The sequence below is a fragment of the Chlamydotis macqueenii genome, chromosome 1, assembly GCF_036417535.1.
Source record: "Chlamydotis macqueenii isolate bChlMac1 chromosome 1, bChlMac1.mat, whole genome shotgun sequence".
Classification (NCBI taxonomy): Eukaryota; Metazoa; Chordata; class Aves; order Otidiformes; family Otididae; genus Chlamydotis; species Chlamydotis macqueenii.
Window position 1 is genome coordinate 210977484 of NC_141556.1, and position 17016 is coordinate 210994499.

At 41.6% G+C, this 17016-nt stretch overlaps 1 protein-coding gene across 2 annotated transcripts in view; it reads left to right on the forward strand.

Moving 5' to 3' along the window:
* Nucleotides 1-17016, forward strand: part of TENM4 (teneurin transmembrane protein 4) — a 607238-nt gene that overhangs the window by 38893 nt on the left and 551329 nt on the right. The gene's annotated exons all lie outside the window — the stretch shown is intronic.

Here is a 17016-nt window from a genome sequence, read left to right on the forward strand (position 1 = left end):
TGTGGCAAGTACTTAATTATTAATTAAACCTGCAGCTGGTGTTATTGTCCATGACGGTCCTGTATTGAACTCGGATTCCACCGTAGGACCAGAGATTATGCAGCACGAGCGAGAAAGATCTGGGGGGGTTGGTTCCCTTGTGCACAGCTAAGGTTTTGTAAGATTTGTCATCGTATGAACGCCGCTCACATAGTTTTTTTGGCAGCAAAGGAAAGGCTTTGCCTTTTGGCAGTGTGTTCAGACTGCCAGAGCATTCATCTTTCTGATTAGTGCCAGTTATTTCACCAGCAAAACGCTCTCCTGAGGCTCAGTGGAGAAGGTGCATTGGGAGCTATAGCATGGAGCTGTGCATCTCTCCTCTTGCCCTCCCTTTGAGCTTTGCCAGCTTGTTTCACTTCTCTCTGGACTGCTGGCAAGCACTGGGAAAACGCTGGCTTTCCCCATCACCTTTTCCTTTGATTAATTTCTTTCAGCCAAGAAAGACGTCACCTTCAGGTGAAATGGCCAGTAAAAGCATGGAAAGATATTTCTGTGCTCGGTCCTCATTAGAGTCCAGAAGTTCACCTGTGCATTTAATTAAATTGAATTTCAAAGAAATAGTTGGAGGAAAAGCTACAGGAACACCACTGATTCAGAAATCCTTGCCATTGCAGAGACTTTATGTAAAGAAAAGGCAAAGGCAGTTGGCTGCTGCATGGATTTGAGGTCCATGCAGATGGAGATGCCCATGGAGGGCTTCAGGAGATGGCTGCCTGTAAGCCCCAATGCCTCCACATCCTCTGTATAGAGCGACAACTGTGAGAGCTGAAAGCCCTTGCTCCCAACACAGTCAAGCATCATGAACTCATGGGGTTTCCGAAATGGTTCCTGCTCTCATTCAGCAGTAGCACATACACTGCTGTCTAAATCTCAGGGAAAGACAAGGAGGCTTTGAGCAACCTGGTCTGGTGGAAGGTGTCCCTGCCATAGCAGGCAGGTTGGAAGTAGCTGATTCTTAAGGTCCATTCCAACCCAAATCATTCTGTGATTCCATGATTCTATAGGAAAGAATAAAATGAGAAAGCATATCCTGAGGTCTGTAAAAATTGAAGACTTTCTTAAAGACTCAATTAGGCTGTTGGGCCCACTTCAGAAAGGATGTGTAAGCACATGATTAAATTCGAATGTGTGCTGAAATCCCACTGATAGCTTTAAGGCCTTAAAGATGAGAGATTTTCTTTGAAATCTGTATGGCTGCTTATATCTTCCTGATTCAGGACTCGGATGCTTTCTTGTATGCAAGTCTGAAGCTACAGGGTCAAACATGGCTATTTGCACTTTCCTATTAGAAGCCAGACATGTGAGGGAGAATATTTACTAAGGAAAACCAAAATATTACGTAGACTCTGTGATTTCAGTCCTTCATGAGTTTTCTGGTTTTGCAGACCTCGGGGATCACGCAGTGGTGCTTACTCCACTCTTGTCTTCAGGCTGCAGGTCTAATGAGGGTGATTCTCCACTCCATTTTTCTCTATATGTGCAAGCTGCTGTATTAGAACATTAGAATCTGAGAAGTATTTTGTTCCATTTAGGATATTTCCTCTTTCTTCTGCCAGCCATAGGGTGCTATCACTGATCTCCTTAGACAGTCCAGAAACCACGTATCGAAAAAGTGCAATATTTACCTCAAGAATAAATGTCTGCCTTGAACTCATGAGCACCACAGATGTTCTCACAAGCTGATGAGATGACTTCCAGCCCATGAAATGATGGGAAAAAAAAATATTCCAGTGGGTTTGCAGAGAGTCATTTTCTGAACATGAGTGCGGAAAGGCTACTTTTCCAGCTGCTTTTGAAGGAGCACAGCCAACTAAAATTATACTGCAAGCAAGTATCTTTCTCAATTTTCTTTAAAAGTAACCCTAACAATTATTAAATCTTAACTTAAAAAATACCAGTTTACATGTTTAAATATTTACTTTCTGGTTTTGACTGACCTTGGAAAAGAAAGATGTAATAAATAAATGAAAGCAATCAAAGAACCCTTTCTTTGTGCTTCGTAATCAACTTATTTTTCAGATTTTTAGAACTGAGAAGTCTAGGTTTCCCATATTACAGGGAAAGACTACTTAAATAACTTCTGTAGATATTTTAGTGGGAACTTTTGTTCTTTTTATATTAAAAAAAATGTTATTAAAAATGTCAATGAAGAGGTATTGAAACTGAACATTTCCATTTAGCAGACTTTCACTGCAATGCACAACTATACAGTACAGACTGTGTCTAACAGTGTCTCCTCTTCTCTCTTTCCCTGTTTCACAGGATGCCCTGTTACAGGAAATTGAAATATAATTTTGTTATGTATAATTTTTTTTTTCAGTGTAGGCATGTTGTAAGATGCAAGCAGAGATATGTTCTTTGCTATCTTATTCTCCAGATCTTGTTTACAAGATGGAAACAAAATAATTAGGTGATGAGTCTATCTGTAGTCTTTGAAGGGAGAAAATAGAAAAGGTATAAAATCTCTCTGCAATTCTGTGGTTTGGGGAGAAAAAAGAATCACATACAAACAAGGCTAAAGCTAAATTCCTTTTAAATCTTTAAAGACATCCTGAGCAACATTTCAGACTACAGCCAGAAATGCTGCAGACCAAAGCTTCGTTGGGCTCGTCTTTGTAAAACTCAAGATTGAATACAATTCCCTGGGAAGCTCAGGAGACAAGGGCAAAGCCATTCAACAGCGCACGTACATTTTTAGAAGCTTTTTACAGCCCTGGCTATTCTGACCTCTGCAGTAGTCTTGCCGTTGTTTAGGATGGAGGAGGTTTCTTTTTTTCCGTTTCAGAAAGTTGTTTATGCGACATGCTGTTTTCCTCCGTTCTGGATCATCTTGTTCAAAAGCATTTCCTGTGCCCTGTCAAAACCATGGGGCTGTGAAGGAAACAAGCTTGCCAAAATCAAGGCCAGCCACTTTCACAAGTCAGTTAAGTGTATACCATCAGCTCACGGAGCACAGATGACTCCATAAACTTCGTCCAAAGATGCAGAAATATTTTACCACTGTTATTTCGCATAGACTTATTCCAACTCAGATTCCAGCCAATGCTAAAGCCTTCAAGACGAGCTCCTTTGCACATGGGTAATGGAAGCCATTTGCTGTCCACAACACTTTGTGAGCTAAGAGAGAAAAATGGCGCAGAGATTAAGTGGCAGGACCGAAGCTCTACTGGACCTCAGTGGCAGGGCATGAAATCAAATCTGTGTCTTAAAGCACGGGTTCCTCAGCACCTCTCCTGCTACACCTGGTGAAGGTCACCAGACAGAGCTCGTAGGACTATCCCAGCTCTTCCCAAAGCATCGCAGCCACACATGGCCTGAGACTGCCATAACCACTCTTCCTTGCCTGACTTATCTTTACTGTGATTAAGGACACGCATCTAACAGTAGGTGCCAGCGCCTGGAGGCAAGGAACCTGTTGTTTGGTGTGGTTAGACTGTAAAGTAGCCTGCATGCTTTAGGGTACTGTAGCTGAGGCTTTGAAAGATGCCTGTGACAATTAGTTGTCCAGATGCCATTGAAAGTCAATGAGAACTGGGTGAAATCCTGAGAATGGATGAGCAGCCAAATGCTGCCATATGCTCATAAGCTTTTCTTCCTCTAGCACAATGATCAGCACAAAATGGCAGCCAGAGCAAGGCTTAAGAATATGAATAGCAATTGAGAGAAGCGTAATAAATACAAGAGCAAGTGCCATTCTCTAATTCACATGTAGCAGGCTAATGACATCATTTTCAGTTCAGAGAGTTTTGCGTTAACCCTACACTGGAGCACAGGAGATACCAGCATTACTTTTCTCCGTTCCTTGCTTTGGTGGCAGCAAAGGGAAAAAGAAAAAAAATCAAGGTGGTCCTACAGAAACTTGGTTTGTGGGTTTGTCTTCTCCCTCTTTGGGATCACAGAGCAAATCAAAGCAGAACAGAAGTAGACAATTAATTTCTTTCAATGTCTCCCATTTCCTCCTCAGGTGCAAAATTTGGCTTCCGTTTAAATGATCCCAGCATTTATCTTGTGAAACATGTAAAAGCATGGAAAATGAAAACGTACAAAGGTTTTTTGTTTTTTTTTTTTTTAAAAAAAAGGTAAATTGTGCATTTTCCGTGCATATACAACATAGTTCTTCCTATTCTGTTTATTCAGGGAGTGCTTTGGAAAACCCAGATGAGTTTAAGATGAAGAACTACAAGAGATCTTTTTTCTCCTTTCTCCTTGCACATGTGTCCCACAGCAGGGGAGGGATGCTTCAGTGCTCCGTAAACACCTTGCTTTTGTCTTGCACTGTTCCTGTGAGGGGTTGCATCATGCCTTGTAAAAGTGACACCGCTGGAAGGGTGCTGTGCAAGTACAAGAGAAAACAAAAACACAACCCTGAGCTTCAGCTGCACATGTCTGACAGCAGCTTATTAAACTCAGAGCAGTCATCAGGAAAGAGAAAGCAAGCATGTGCATGAGGAAAAAAAAAAAAAAACAACGTTGTTTCTCACAGCATGAAGGCAAAAGGCTTTCTACTAAGTGAAAGAAAACAAGGCAGGGGAAACAATTCCTAGGTTGGGGAAAGGTTCTTGTTTATGGAACTCAGATTTGGGATGTCACTTGCTAATGTGGTCTCTACAATTTAAATCTCCATCAAGCTCATCAACCCAAATATTTGCACATGCTAATTTGTTCAGCTGAGGCCACTTGGTCTGTCATATTCCTGTGAATCATGTTTTCTGTTGGCTCATTCTTTGGGACAGCTTGCCTCCTTTTGGATTTGTTATTAAAAGATAATATTGACTTAGTTTCCTTTACACTGAGCTACAGCCTTGTCTCCTGAAGCCCTGCCTTGGCTTGTGTGCGAGTGCACGCGTGCATGTGTGTGTGAGACAAGCTGCTCCCAAAAACTCATTTCCTGCTGCTCTTAATGACAAGAATAATTAACATCATCTTCTCAGGACTACCTGGTGTCCTGCATCCCACTGGCATGTCGTGTCTGCCAGGATTTCAGCCTAGATTTTAGCGTCTGCATGAACTTTAGGACCTCAAGGAGGAGTTTGCTTGAACTTGCTCCTCCTGATACCAACTTCTGCTGGATGCCACCAAGGGTCCTGAAAATCCCTCACTGACTGCCAAAATTGCTGCTGGCCTCTCACTGCCCTACCCAGCTCCAGAGCTGAGTGCTGCTGCTCTGACTCCCTTGTACACAAATAGGCAGGGGCAGCACCCCAATAAATGAGTAGCAGGAGCTTTCCCTGCCCTTCTTATCTTCTTGCCCAGGGCCAGGCAGCCAGGGAAGGCTGTGCCTTAGCTGAGAAGCAGCAAAATCTGCTACTGCCTTGCGCTCAGCTCCCACCCTCAGTGCAGACCTTGGAGGCTGTAAATTGTAAGACTGATGAGTAATGTTTTTTTTTTTTTTCCATTTCTATGCTTGTACCAGTGCACTTAGCACCCATTCTGTCTCTCTCTCTCTCTCTCCCTGAGATTTCTTTACATTGTGGTGGAAAGCGTCAGAGAGGAAAGATTTAGGATTGCCTCTCCCTCTGGAGCGGTGATGATGGACGGTGAGCCCTCCCTCCATATAAAGTATGTGCATGCACAGCATGCTTCTCTCTGCTGTGCCCCCTTGCTGCTGCCACGTGCGCAGCTACGGGACCAGCGGTACCCAGATGGGGTGCAGATGGGGATGCTGGGAGTTTGAAGGATGATAAGAAGAGTCTTATTTACCTTTATTTTAATTTTCTCTACTTGCTTTACTAAGTACTTTAGACAACATAAGATGAGTTTTGAATGTCTGTTGTCTGCTGTCATGTTTAATATTTTTTTTTTATTTCATCCAGTGTTGACCACAGTTTTGAGCCCAGTTAATTTCAATTCTATTTCTTACTGCCTCCTGCTTATATATGGGAAAATGAAGCGAATTTCTCATCTAGACAATAGTGAGTAGAACTGATTTTCAGAAATAACACAGGTCTGGAGAGTCAGAGGCCTTCTTTTTTTCTTTTTCTTTTTCTTTCTTTTTTTTTTCTGTTAACTTTTTCTGAGACAATGATGAAAGCACTTAGTTCATTTGGAGAGTGGTCTCAGCATCCACATAACCACACAGAGAGCTTCAGTGATCTCATGGGCTCACCCCTCCCTTCACATCCTCCCTTCTCCTGGGGAGACCAGTAGTGTCCGTTGACTTAAAAGACAATTCAAAGGAATTGCACAACTTTAGTCACTTATCAGAGAAATGTGATGAAGTTCATACTCCCTTCTCCTCTAAGGCACAAATTCTGAAATTGAGTTGCTCGGGCTGTGTAGGAGTGAATTTCATTAAGCAAGACAGCACAGAAATTCCTCAATAACACCAGGATCTATCCACTTCCTTCAGCTAAAAAAACACAGATTCAGACGGAGAGCTCAGAGAGGTCATATTTACATCTTGTCTAGCAGCTAGCTTTTCCTGGGATACTGCAATATGCTTCCCCCTTTGGAGAAATCATCCTCATTCTTCAGCTTCTTTTTCCTTACTCCCAGACTCTGATGGAAAACCAGCCCACAGAGCAGGAGAACAATTGCTGTGCTTCACTGGATGCAGAAAATAAATAACTTGTCTCTTGCACCCATTACTTATCCTTGCTGTGTGTTTTTAGCCTACCTCCTATAAAAAGAAGCAGCTAATTTATAATCATATTGTTTGTCAGGAATGTTTGTTCACATCTGTCTGTCAGCAAGTTTTATAAATCAATTAGCCCCAGACAGACACACTCTGTAGCTTTCTGTGTTCCCACAGATGTCACTTACTCATCAGCAGAAAAAAACACTAGCCTTCGCTGTCTCCTAATTTGGGTGCACGTGGAAAACAATTAAGTATGTCTTCTGCACATGGGTATCAAAAGTGTTCCAGTTACCTGGCAACCAACCGAAAAACTATGCTGGAAAACCAAACACCTGAGTACAATACTGTACCCATTTGCATAGATGTGCATATATATGCCTGAAGAGATATATGTGGAGTTATTTTAGTATTAAAGAGTAAAGACTTGGGGAATTTCTTAAAATAACTGAGTTAGTTTATTACTGTTTCTGCAAATGTGAACTTAGTAGTAGGGCGGGGGAAAATAAAGCTGTCTATGAGATGGAGAAGCCGGGAATGAGCCTAGCAGCCTCAGTGGCGGATTGTGCTCAGAGGGATTTATGGGGAGTGTTGGAGTGGCAGGTAGTTTACAAGCATTGCGTAGGAGATAATTACACTCAGCTGGTGCTTTACAGTCCTACTACCTTCTCTAGTTTGCTTGAAGACTCATAGCAATATATTCTGTTATTGCTCAGTACATATGGTCTCAGATGGAGCTCTCTTCAGTTGCAAAGCACCTGCTGTGAGAAGCCTAGACTGGTCAGTCCTTCAGCTCCATCTTCTCCTGGAAACAAGAGAAAACAGGACTGGGCAAGGTACAGACAAAGATCTCCATCTGATGTAAGTGTAGAGGGAAGAGGACAGGATTAAAACACTGGTTTTCTTGAACATGGATAAGTGTGTGATTTGAGGGAACGGCAGAGTGGGATGTGTGATGAAGAGGAGGCTGGGGAGCAGGTGAGATATGTCTGAGAGCAGATTTGGAGAGGTGTGCATGGAGGGGGAGGAAGAGGGACATAGTGGGGCATCAAGAGAGGAGAGGTTGCCCATTGGTAGGCATGCATCTTTAGCTTTTGCAACTCTTGCCCACAGATGGGATTAAAAAAGAGGAGATGGGTACAATGTGAGATGAACTCAGGTAGACATCTCCAGGCCAAACGATGCAACCAGACTGTGAACCTTGGGCAATTACAACATATTGCATGATGGAAAGAAACAGATGTAGTGGTCATTTCTGTGTGCTCTTTTCTCTGGTTTTGTAAGTCGCCTATTTCCTCACCTTGACTTTAGTACTTCATTTCCCATAGACCAGTGGAGGGGTTAATCTTTAATACCTTGCAGTAATAAAACTATTTTAATTAGCATTAGCTTGGAATGACAAGACTACAAGTAATTAAGTTACACTGGGATCTAGTTGGAATGAAATTGATACCAGGGGATAGCATAAACATAAATCAGCATTTAAATAAACCTAAATCAGATTGCTGTAATTAAAAGGAAAATCCATTGGCATTAAGACATAAAAATAACAGATACAGATTTAATAAACATAGCAAAGGAGGGGGAGAGAGCCTGGAAAAATGTAAATTGTTCCTCCCCACATACCCATCATCAAAAAAAAAGAAAAGAAGATAAGAGATCACTGTTTGGTTAATATTAAGGAAATACAATTACATTGGGGTGGGAGAGAAGTTAGAAAGCAGAGAGAAGATTATGAGTGTCTGTACAGAATGCCATTAACATTAACCCGATGCATTGCAAGTGAGTTCTAGTTATAAAAGTAATTACTGGCTACCGAACCCATCTGGAATCTGCAATCAAAGGACAAAGAGAGAAGACCAAGTCGAGGAGAAAGTGATTGCTTCTCCGAAGTTAAGTAAGGCATGTGCAGTCAGGAGCCAGCAGCAGACTGATTCATTTTTTTTCATGCTATGGAAAGAGCAAGCCAGCATATGTCTACCAACTCCTACTATTTTCTTTAGGCTGCTTACCACTATAGGACATGGCATTTTTGTATGATTAAAAATGATTCATTAGCCTTTTGGATTAAGGGACTCATGTATCCTCTTTAAATGTTATGGTAATTAAGATATACTAGATGAAGTGCCCTATTTTTTTTTTTTTGCAAGACAATAATCTCCTTTCAGAGAAGATAAAGGATTTGGAGGAATTGATGTAGGATGGAAGATTAAGAGAACTCTACATGAAGTGATTCCTGTTCAGTTGTGACCTCTCAGGTAAGAAAACCCTACCTGAGCTATGAATAACTCACTGGAAGTGCCCAGGAAGGTTACGGTGACAGTCACAACATAATAAACATTGCTTTATTCTCTGGGTCCTTAGCTCTTCTGCAGACAGGTCTTACCTTCAACTGCAGGGTCATCCAAGATGAAGTTGTAAAGGCCAGCATGGATCAATGCGGATGGGCAATAGAAGCACAACATTATTTATACGCTATGCAACAGAAATTGTCAGGCAAGCTTTATAGGTATAGCAAAGATGTGGCTGTGTTTAGAGCTGTGCTGGTTAATACAAAAGTTTGCTCAAGGCTAAACTTTCTATCTGGCATATTTCTAGTCTGTACAGATGGCCTGTACACGATGTGCAAACTCAACTCATCTCACCCGTTTCATACTTACTGGCTATACCTGGTGGATATGGGAAGTCCAGGTGTCATTGAACTGAAGTGTTTGGGAACCTTGAGATCTACCACACCTGGGCTGTACCGCTGATGGGTAGATATGTCCAGTAAGTCTGGTATCTACTGTATGCATTAGACTTACTGTTAACACGTGAATGGGTTATCCAAGGTAAATAAGGAATGATAAAGGCATCCCAGCTGCTTTACATTACTTGTGCATCCACCAAAGAGTCGGCCTGCACTTGTGCAGAAGACATTCCGTTGGGATTTCCAGATATTTTATAATTACAGAGTGACTTGAGTTGAAGGGAATCTGTGGAGGTGATGCTATCCAACCTTCTTTTCTAGTCAGACATGTCTTTCCAGTCACAATAGTGGATATTTTGAACCCAAAATAAACAAATCTTCAAATTAAATTTGTTAAAAGAGAAGAATTGTTAGAAAAAGAAGATGTGAGTGGTGAAATTTTTGAGGTTAAGATGAACAGATTCATTTAAACTGATGTAAAAGGATGTGTGCATGCTCCTGTTTTGGGTCAATGTTGACTTAATTTATTTATTATATTTAAGAACAGTATAAAGTCAAAGAAGCAGGAGCAATTTCTGATCTAGCCTAAGAACCTGAAGAAGAGTTTCTGTCAGTTAAATAACATGCTACATGCATGTTGTGGGCAGCACCGTGGTTCGATGATGGTAAGATGGGGTGAAAAATTTAGAGATCTGATTCTTAAAATTGAGGACAGAGAAGAGAGGGATTGTAGAAAAGGGGAAATAAACTCTTTGGCAGTGGCACAACCTCATTTCCTTTTCCTTACTCAAATGTAAAAAATTATGAAATTAATGTATTTTTATGAAAGTGAACAATCCTCATCCCGTTCTAGTTACTGGGAATTTTGCCATGTTAATGGGACTGAGGTTAATGGGACTGAGGTTCCAGTTCCTGTATTTAATCATCAGAAATATAATTTTATTGAGTAGTAACAGAGCAATTTTGCACCACATATTAGATGTCACTTGCATACATCAAAGCTGTTTCTTCCACGATGATCGTATTACTTAGCCCAGGATAATTAGCATTAATAATAGTGTTGTCATCTGCAGAAAAAGAGTCGGGATCAAACAGAAAAATTAACAGAATAACTTTTTGACATAAATCAAGCAGTCATTATTCAACCTTTCTTGACCACACATTCACTTTCTCAAACTAAATGACTGCTTGCAATACAGACCTGCTAGATTAATATCAGAGCATCAGGCCTAAATTGCTCTTTGCAGATCTGTGGATTTTTCTAGACACGTTTGTGCCCCTGGATCAGAGGGAGCAGAGAAATAGTACAATGAGGGTCCTTTAATGGCTTTTAAAATGACAACGCATGGAGCCATCAGCTGACAAATGCTAAGTGGGACAGGGAACTGAATGATCGTACCCTGATTATGATGACCGTGATCTTGCATCTGCACAACCTCGTCTGGAACCTGTCACGTTTTACAGACATTGCCAGCTACGGATGTGTAATGCACCACGCTCTGCAGCACAGTCACCTTATGGGTGAATCTCAGCAACTGACTTGACAGCAACCTGCCTCATTACGTGAGAAATCTGGAGACAGAATGAGAAATTCTGCCAAGTGGCAATACAGAGTGAACTTACCTGGGTCACCAGTGATCACCAAATGTAACGTCAGATGGCACAACTAAATGAATATCTTACACACAGTGAGAGAATGAATGACCCGACTCTTTAGTTTCCAACTCACTTTTCTTTCAAGTGGAGCTTGTTTACAGTACGAAATCTTCTCCATCAGAACTAACTAGAAGTGACAGAGGACGGATCTTCAATTTCTTACTTCACCTTCTGGTCCTTGCTCATCAAATGTGAACCAAGGGATTGACCCTTGGTTATCCCCTGCAGTATCTCTGTTCTTCTCATACAAATCTTTTGTGAAACCAACCATTGTTTTCTTGGTGAGTTCCACAAAATCATGGCTTGTAGTGGTAAAGTTGCAAAATGGATGAAGGTAACATTTGCTGCATTTTTGTAGCAGGGAAAATCAGATGAAAGCTTTCTGTTACGCTACTCCTACATAAGAGTATCAGGCAGTCATTTACTGCAGTCTTGTCTGGACAGAGCTGCTGTCTTTCTCCTTGTGTCAGGAGGAGGTAGCACAAGCTTATCACTAGCTAGATTAAAAAGTTCAAAGGAAGAGGCAAGAAGCCACATTTCACAGCAGAAGACACTAGAGGACTGGGGACCCAGTTCCTTCCTGATCCTGCTGTTTTAGCAGTATCAAATCCCCGTTCACCAAGTACCTCTTCCTGTTCATTTTTTTTAAAAAAAAATATATATATCTTGAGTGTATCCAAAAATATAGAACAAAGCCTCCTACTGAAATCAGTTACATTGACAAAGTGTCAACAGTCCTGAAATAGTGTTTTCATCCCCTACCATGCCAAACAACAGAGTATGTCTAAATACACTGGCACATCCTGAAGTACACCCTGATGGATAATAAGAACTTGTTGCATGGAAAGAGATTTTTGCTGAAGTTGAGACTTACTTGTCTGAGAGTGCCCTGTCTTGTAATACATAAATCTAGAAGTCATCAGCAGATCATAACTTTTGAGCAATAATAAAGGTAGGCAAGTGGTCTTGTCTGTCACCAGAGCACAATGTGTAATTCTCAGCAGCATGAAAAAATGTGTTGAAACTCGAGTATGGAGCAGAGGTTTGTCTTGATAGATACATAAAATACTGCAAAGGCAGGTGATCTTTGGACTTGAAAATCAGATGAAGTTTCTGGGCAGACTTTGAGTTTAGACTTAAATGGAGTGCAATGCAGGAATCTAGTCTGAAGGTCAGATAGTATAAAAATCTAAAGTACCTAGATAATAATCCAGTACCTCAAGGGGGCTTGTAGGAAAGACAGGGAAACACTCCTTAACAGGTCCTGTTGTGATAGGATGAGGGGTAATTGTTTTAAAATAGAAGGAGCTAGATTCAGACTGGACATAATGAAAAATTTTTTTACATTGATGGTGGTGGAACTCTGGAGCAGGTTGCCCAGAGAGGTGGTGGTTCCCATCCCTGGAAACATTCAAGGCCAGGTTGGACGGGGCTCTGAGCAACCTGATCTGGTTGGAGATGTCCCTGCTCCTTGCAGGGGAGTTGGACTAGTTGGCTTTTAAAGGTCCCTTCCAATCCAAACCATTCTATGATTCTAAATCTTGTTCACAGAAGGAATAACACCACCAATACACATGTATTAGAGTCAGTTTGCAGTCTGTTAAAACTGGAGAACAGTAGATGGGCTTTGCTATGTTAGATAAAAGCAGCAAGTTTATGTTTTTGCAGATCATCCACTTTGCTTTGTTGCTTGAGTTGAGCTTCTTCAGCCAGGTGGGCATCTCCTCCTCTCTCTTCATTCTCTGTTCTCAGACTGAGGTATGATTGCCCCACCCAGACCTAGTGAAACAAGCAATGACGTGTTGTTGTATCACATCTCATATTTTTAAATAACTCTCTGTGCGTATTAGGAAGAGCATGGGAACCTTAGAGTAACCCATCTCTGTCACAGCTCTGTCGTGAACAACAGTACTGCAAAACCATCCAGTTGTTGATGTCAAAAAGGCTACCTGAATGTTGCTGAGTGAGAGGTTTTTCTTCAAGGTGTTGGCTATTCCCAGCTTTGCCATTGCTGCATGACTTTGGTGAACTCACTTCACTTCAACATGCATCAGCTGGTCAATTATATGCAATATGGGGACAACGATACTCTAAAGCCTTTTTAAGTTCCCTGGCATTCATGGAGGACAAGTGCAATAGCAAACTGGATATTACTCAGCTATGGTCTTATGGCCGCTTATCTCAGGATGTTGTGTGGATGAAGCATGCTATACCTCCTGTTTGCCTCCATTTCCTGCTGTAAACAAAATGTGCATGGTCAGTACCAGCATCTGGCCTCTGCCGTCTTCCTGGGGACAGCAGAGTTGTTTCTGTTGTCCTACGTTTTTTGCTAAAGGTTTACCAGTGTTTTTGGAGAAATCTATGACAAGGATGCATCTTTCTCTCTCTTTCCTGCTATCTTGCCCACTGCATGAGTTTAACCACAGGGCACAATGTTTTCTTCCTTGCATCCCGCTGATGTGTGAGAAGTGAGTGCCTCATTAGAAAACGGCTGAGCAGGCATCAACAGCCTGCAAGCAGGAAAACAGGTTCACTGTCATTGCTGCTGTAGAGCACACACATGCTGGGGAGAGAGAAAAGGACACTCCACACCTTTTGGGAAATCAAATTAAGATTGCATTGAAATGTGCAAGATGTTCATTGAAACAGTCTGATTGGGGGACGACGGAGGGGGGAGAAGAGATAGTGGGAGAGATGGAGGACAGGAACAAATGAGAATTAAGAAATGACATGTCAGAAAAGCCATTTTGGTTAAACCACAGATTTCTTTTGCTAGGTTGGAAAAATATGAAACCTGGCCTTGCTCTGCTCTTATAAATCTCTGGCTGTGGACGCCGTGATGGAGGAATAAGTGTTGTGTTGTGTTGTGCCGTGGAAGCTCGGAGTTGAATCAATTTCTCCATGTGGACTTTTATGTCCCACTATGTAAAACTGAAAGATTATTTCTTTCAGATTTCAGTTTTCTGGCTTCTTCTCTTGGAGTTATTTAGACAAACCCAGCACTGTCCCCATCTCCCTTTGCAAGTTCCACCATCAGGTGGATCTGGCTCTGCTCCCAGCTGTCGAGAAGTGAATCTCCCCAGCCAGGCTTGCTGACTAGCTCTCAGTTTCTTTTCTGCCTGTTGTTGTTTGCTTGTTGATCCATGCCATGGGATGGAGTACAATTAAATGAAGAAAAATGAACGTGTGGTGCTATGCCAGACAGTTTTGCTGCTGTCTTGCTGATTATGAAAGATGAGTGTGATTCTGGGCAAACAGACAAGAAGGGATAATGCTGTGTCCTTGAGGTACTCCACCTCAGTCAGCTTCTTTGGAGCTCTGGTCCTTCCCCAAGATCCGTGAGAGAGTGGCAGCCCTGAGGTATGCAGGAGCTGCCCTTGTCCCTAGGCTTGTTTCTTACAGAGTTTGTCACAACCTAAAGTGCATGATAGTTTGGTATTTGTAGGTAGGCATTATTTTGACATATATCTTTGTATAGGATGTAAATCTAACCTGTGCTGAAAGAGCCTACTGTAACTTTATAAAGGATTTTCCTGTCATAAAACAGTCCATCTTTTTCTACTGAGCCTAAAGTTTCTTGTTCCCTTAGCAAAAACACAAGCTCTCAGATAAGATCTTAGTAATATTATTATTCATTACTGTTTGCACATTGGCTTAAAATTTATTCCCATGCCTTTCCTTCTTCAAGTCCTCTGTTTTCTTCCTCTATTCTCCTCACTCCTATTTCTACCCCTACATCTGTCCCTTGTTTTCCCACCGTGTCAGTTTGGAGGATCAAGCACCACTTTTTGTCCCCTAAACTCTCCCATTAGTCCATCCTCTGAGAACACTTCATTTGTCAGCTGCCTTCCTCTGAAAGTTTCTTCTTCCAGGTCTCTGATCTTCCATAACTACATTACATTCTTAATTCTCCATTCTGAGCCCATCAATCATGGACCCATAAAGCTATGAACCCATGTCCTGAATTCTCATTGCCTGGGCTTCTGATCCCTCCTGCCCTGTAACCAATATCACTTACTTCTTAGCCTATCTCTGATGCCCATCTTCTTCTGCATGGCTCATTAGGGAAAATGATCATAAGAGAATAGTTTAGTGGAGTTATCCCTGCCTGACTCATTGCAGTGTCCTCCTAACACCATTCAAGGTAGAGAGTCCCTGTGGAGAAGCCAAGCTATGGCAGCTCTGTCCTTCCAGGAAAGCGTGAGGGAATATTCAGCACGTTAATATTAAAGGAGAGGCTTTGTGTGGGCCGGACTGGAAGGACTGTTTGGCTACTGTGTTATCTCATGGGAGCTGGATGTGGCCTCTGGGCTGGCCATGGAGAAACAGTGCCATACAGCACCCGTGTGGACTGGGTGCAATGTGTAAATATCTTGGGTGTAGAATACTGTCAGATTTGGAACAAGGTCTGCTGGATACCACAGTAGGCCCTCCAATTCTAAAGTATTTTGGCAAAATTATTTTCTTTATTTGTAAAATGATGATACTTCCTTCATCAGAAAACAATCAAAGAAGACTTTGAAACTTTGAACAAAAAAGGGAGAATGTGTGGTAGCAGTGATCTGAAGTATTCTGGGGATTGCTCATCTTGTGACACACTTTGTGTTGTTTTTTTTCTCTATCTCTTTTTATCTCTTTTTCTCTATCTGATACTAGCTGAAAGTAAGAGAGTTTGGCTCTAGAGAAACCAAGACACATACATCAAATGTAACAGAAAATACCAAGAAATCCAGATTATTTCTTAGTCTAGTAAAGCGGACTTCTGATCAAATACTGGGACATATCTTAGCTAACAAGGCAATTTCTTGCTACTCTGAAAGACTGCCTGTAACCCAACCTGCTGAAATTAAGAATAATTAATAATAATAATAATAATTTTAATCATTATGTCTCAGTGAAGAAACCACAAAACTGTACGGAGACACTTTGGTTGTATCCCCTGTTCAGGTTTTTTTGGCAATTCAGTTATTTCTGCTGTATTTCCCATCTGTAAATGATGGATACTAACACTGGTGGTGTGCACAACACTTGGAAATCAGATGGTGGCTGTAGCTACACATTCTATTTATTTGGTGTCGTTAAATGCCAGTGGGGATAGGACAGAGCAATGGAGGAGTAACAAGAAACCACACATTTCTTAAAAAAGTGCACAATTTTACAAATGCAAATATTGTAGTAAAGCTCGGTGTGACACTTTTGAGAACAAAATCTCCACTATTATTATTGAAAAAAAAAAAAGACAGATCCAGAACTCGTCAAGCAGAAATTAGGAGAAGGGGAGAATTCAGCAACCCAACAGACTGCACTTCGATGTTATAATTGTAGCTGGGGCAGAGGAAAAGGAGGTAAGAACAGCTGCATTCACACTACCGTCAGAGGTATGCTGTGGTACACCACTACAGTGTGTAATTGTATTATCATGTTGCCAGGGAAGTCAAGTGCTTTGCAAAAAATTCTGAGTATGTTTGCCTCATATTCTCCATCAAGGAAGCAGTTGCCATGACCAAAAGGAAAGGTAGAGGATTGCTTTTCAAAACAAGGTGGGCTTAGGGGGGGTGAGTCTTAGGAGAAAAAGGAGCTGAAGAAAATCTCATTCATTTTCCTGGTGAATCATTTCCTACTTCTTCGGGCTCCTTCAGACCCTGCTGCCGTTGTGACTGTGCAGGTGAAGGTGTTTGTGTTTTCCTTTAAAATGCCACCTCCCACAACAGATGAGATGATTAATCTTTAAATAACGTGCTCTAATGCTTAAACTTGGCTTTGAAGCTCTCATCTCCGTGTGATTTCAGCTGCAGTCACAGCCGTGCCACATCTAGGATTACCCGCCACCCGCCAGTCGACATTCTTAGAAATGATAATGGGAAAATTGGATGAATTTACTGATGATGAAAGATATTAGTTAGACAGCTGCTGGGACTGGCGTCCTTTGTGCACCGAGCAGGTACAAGGTTATTAACACGTCTTCCCTTTGCTCCCCATCCTTCTGCTTCATGCCAACCTGGGTATTGGCGAACAGGGAGGATGTAAGAGATTAAGGCTGTGTTTAATAAGAACTAGG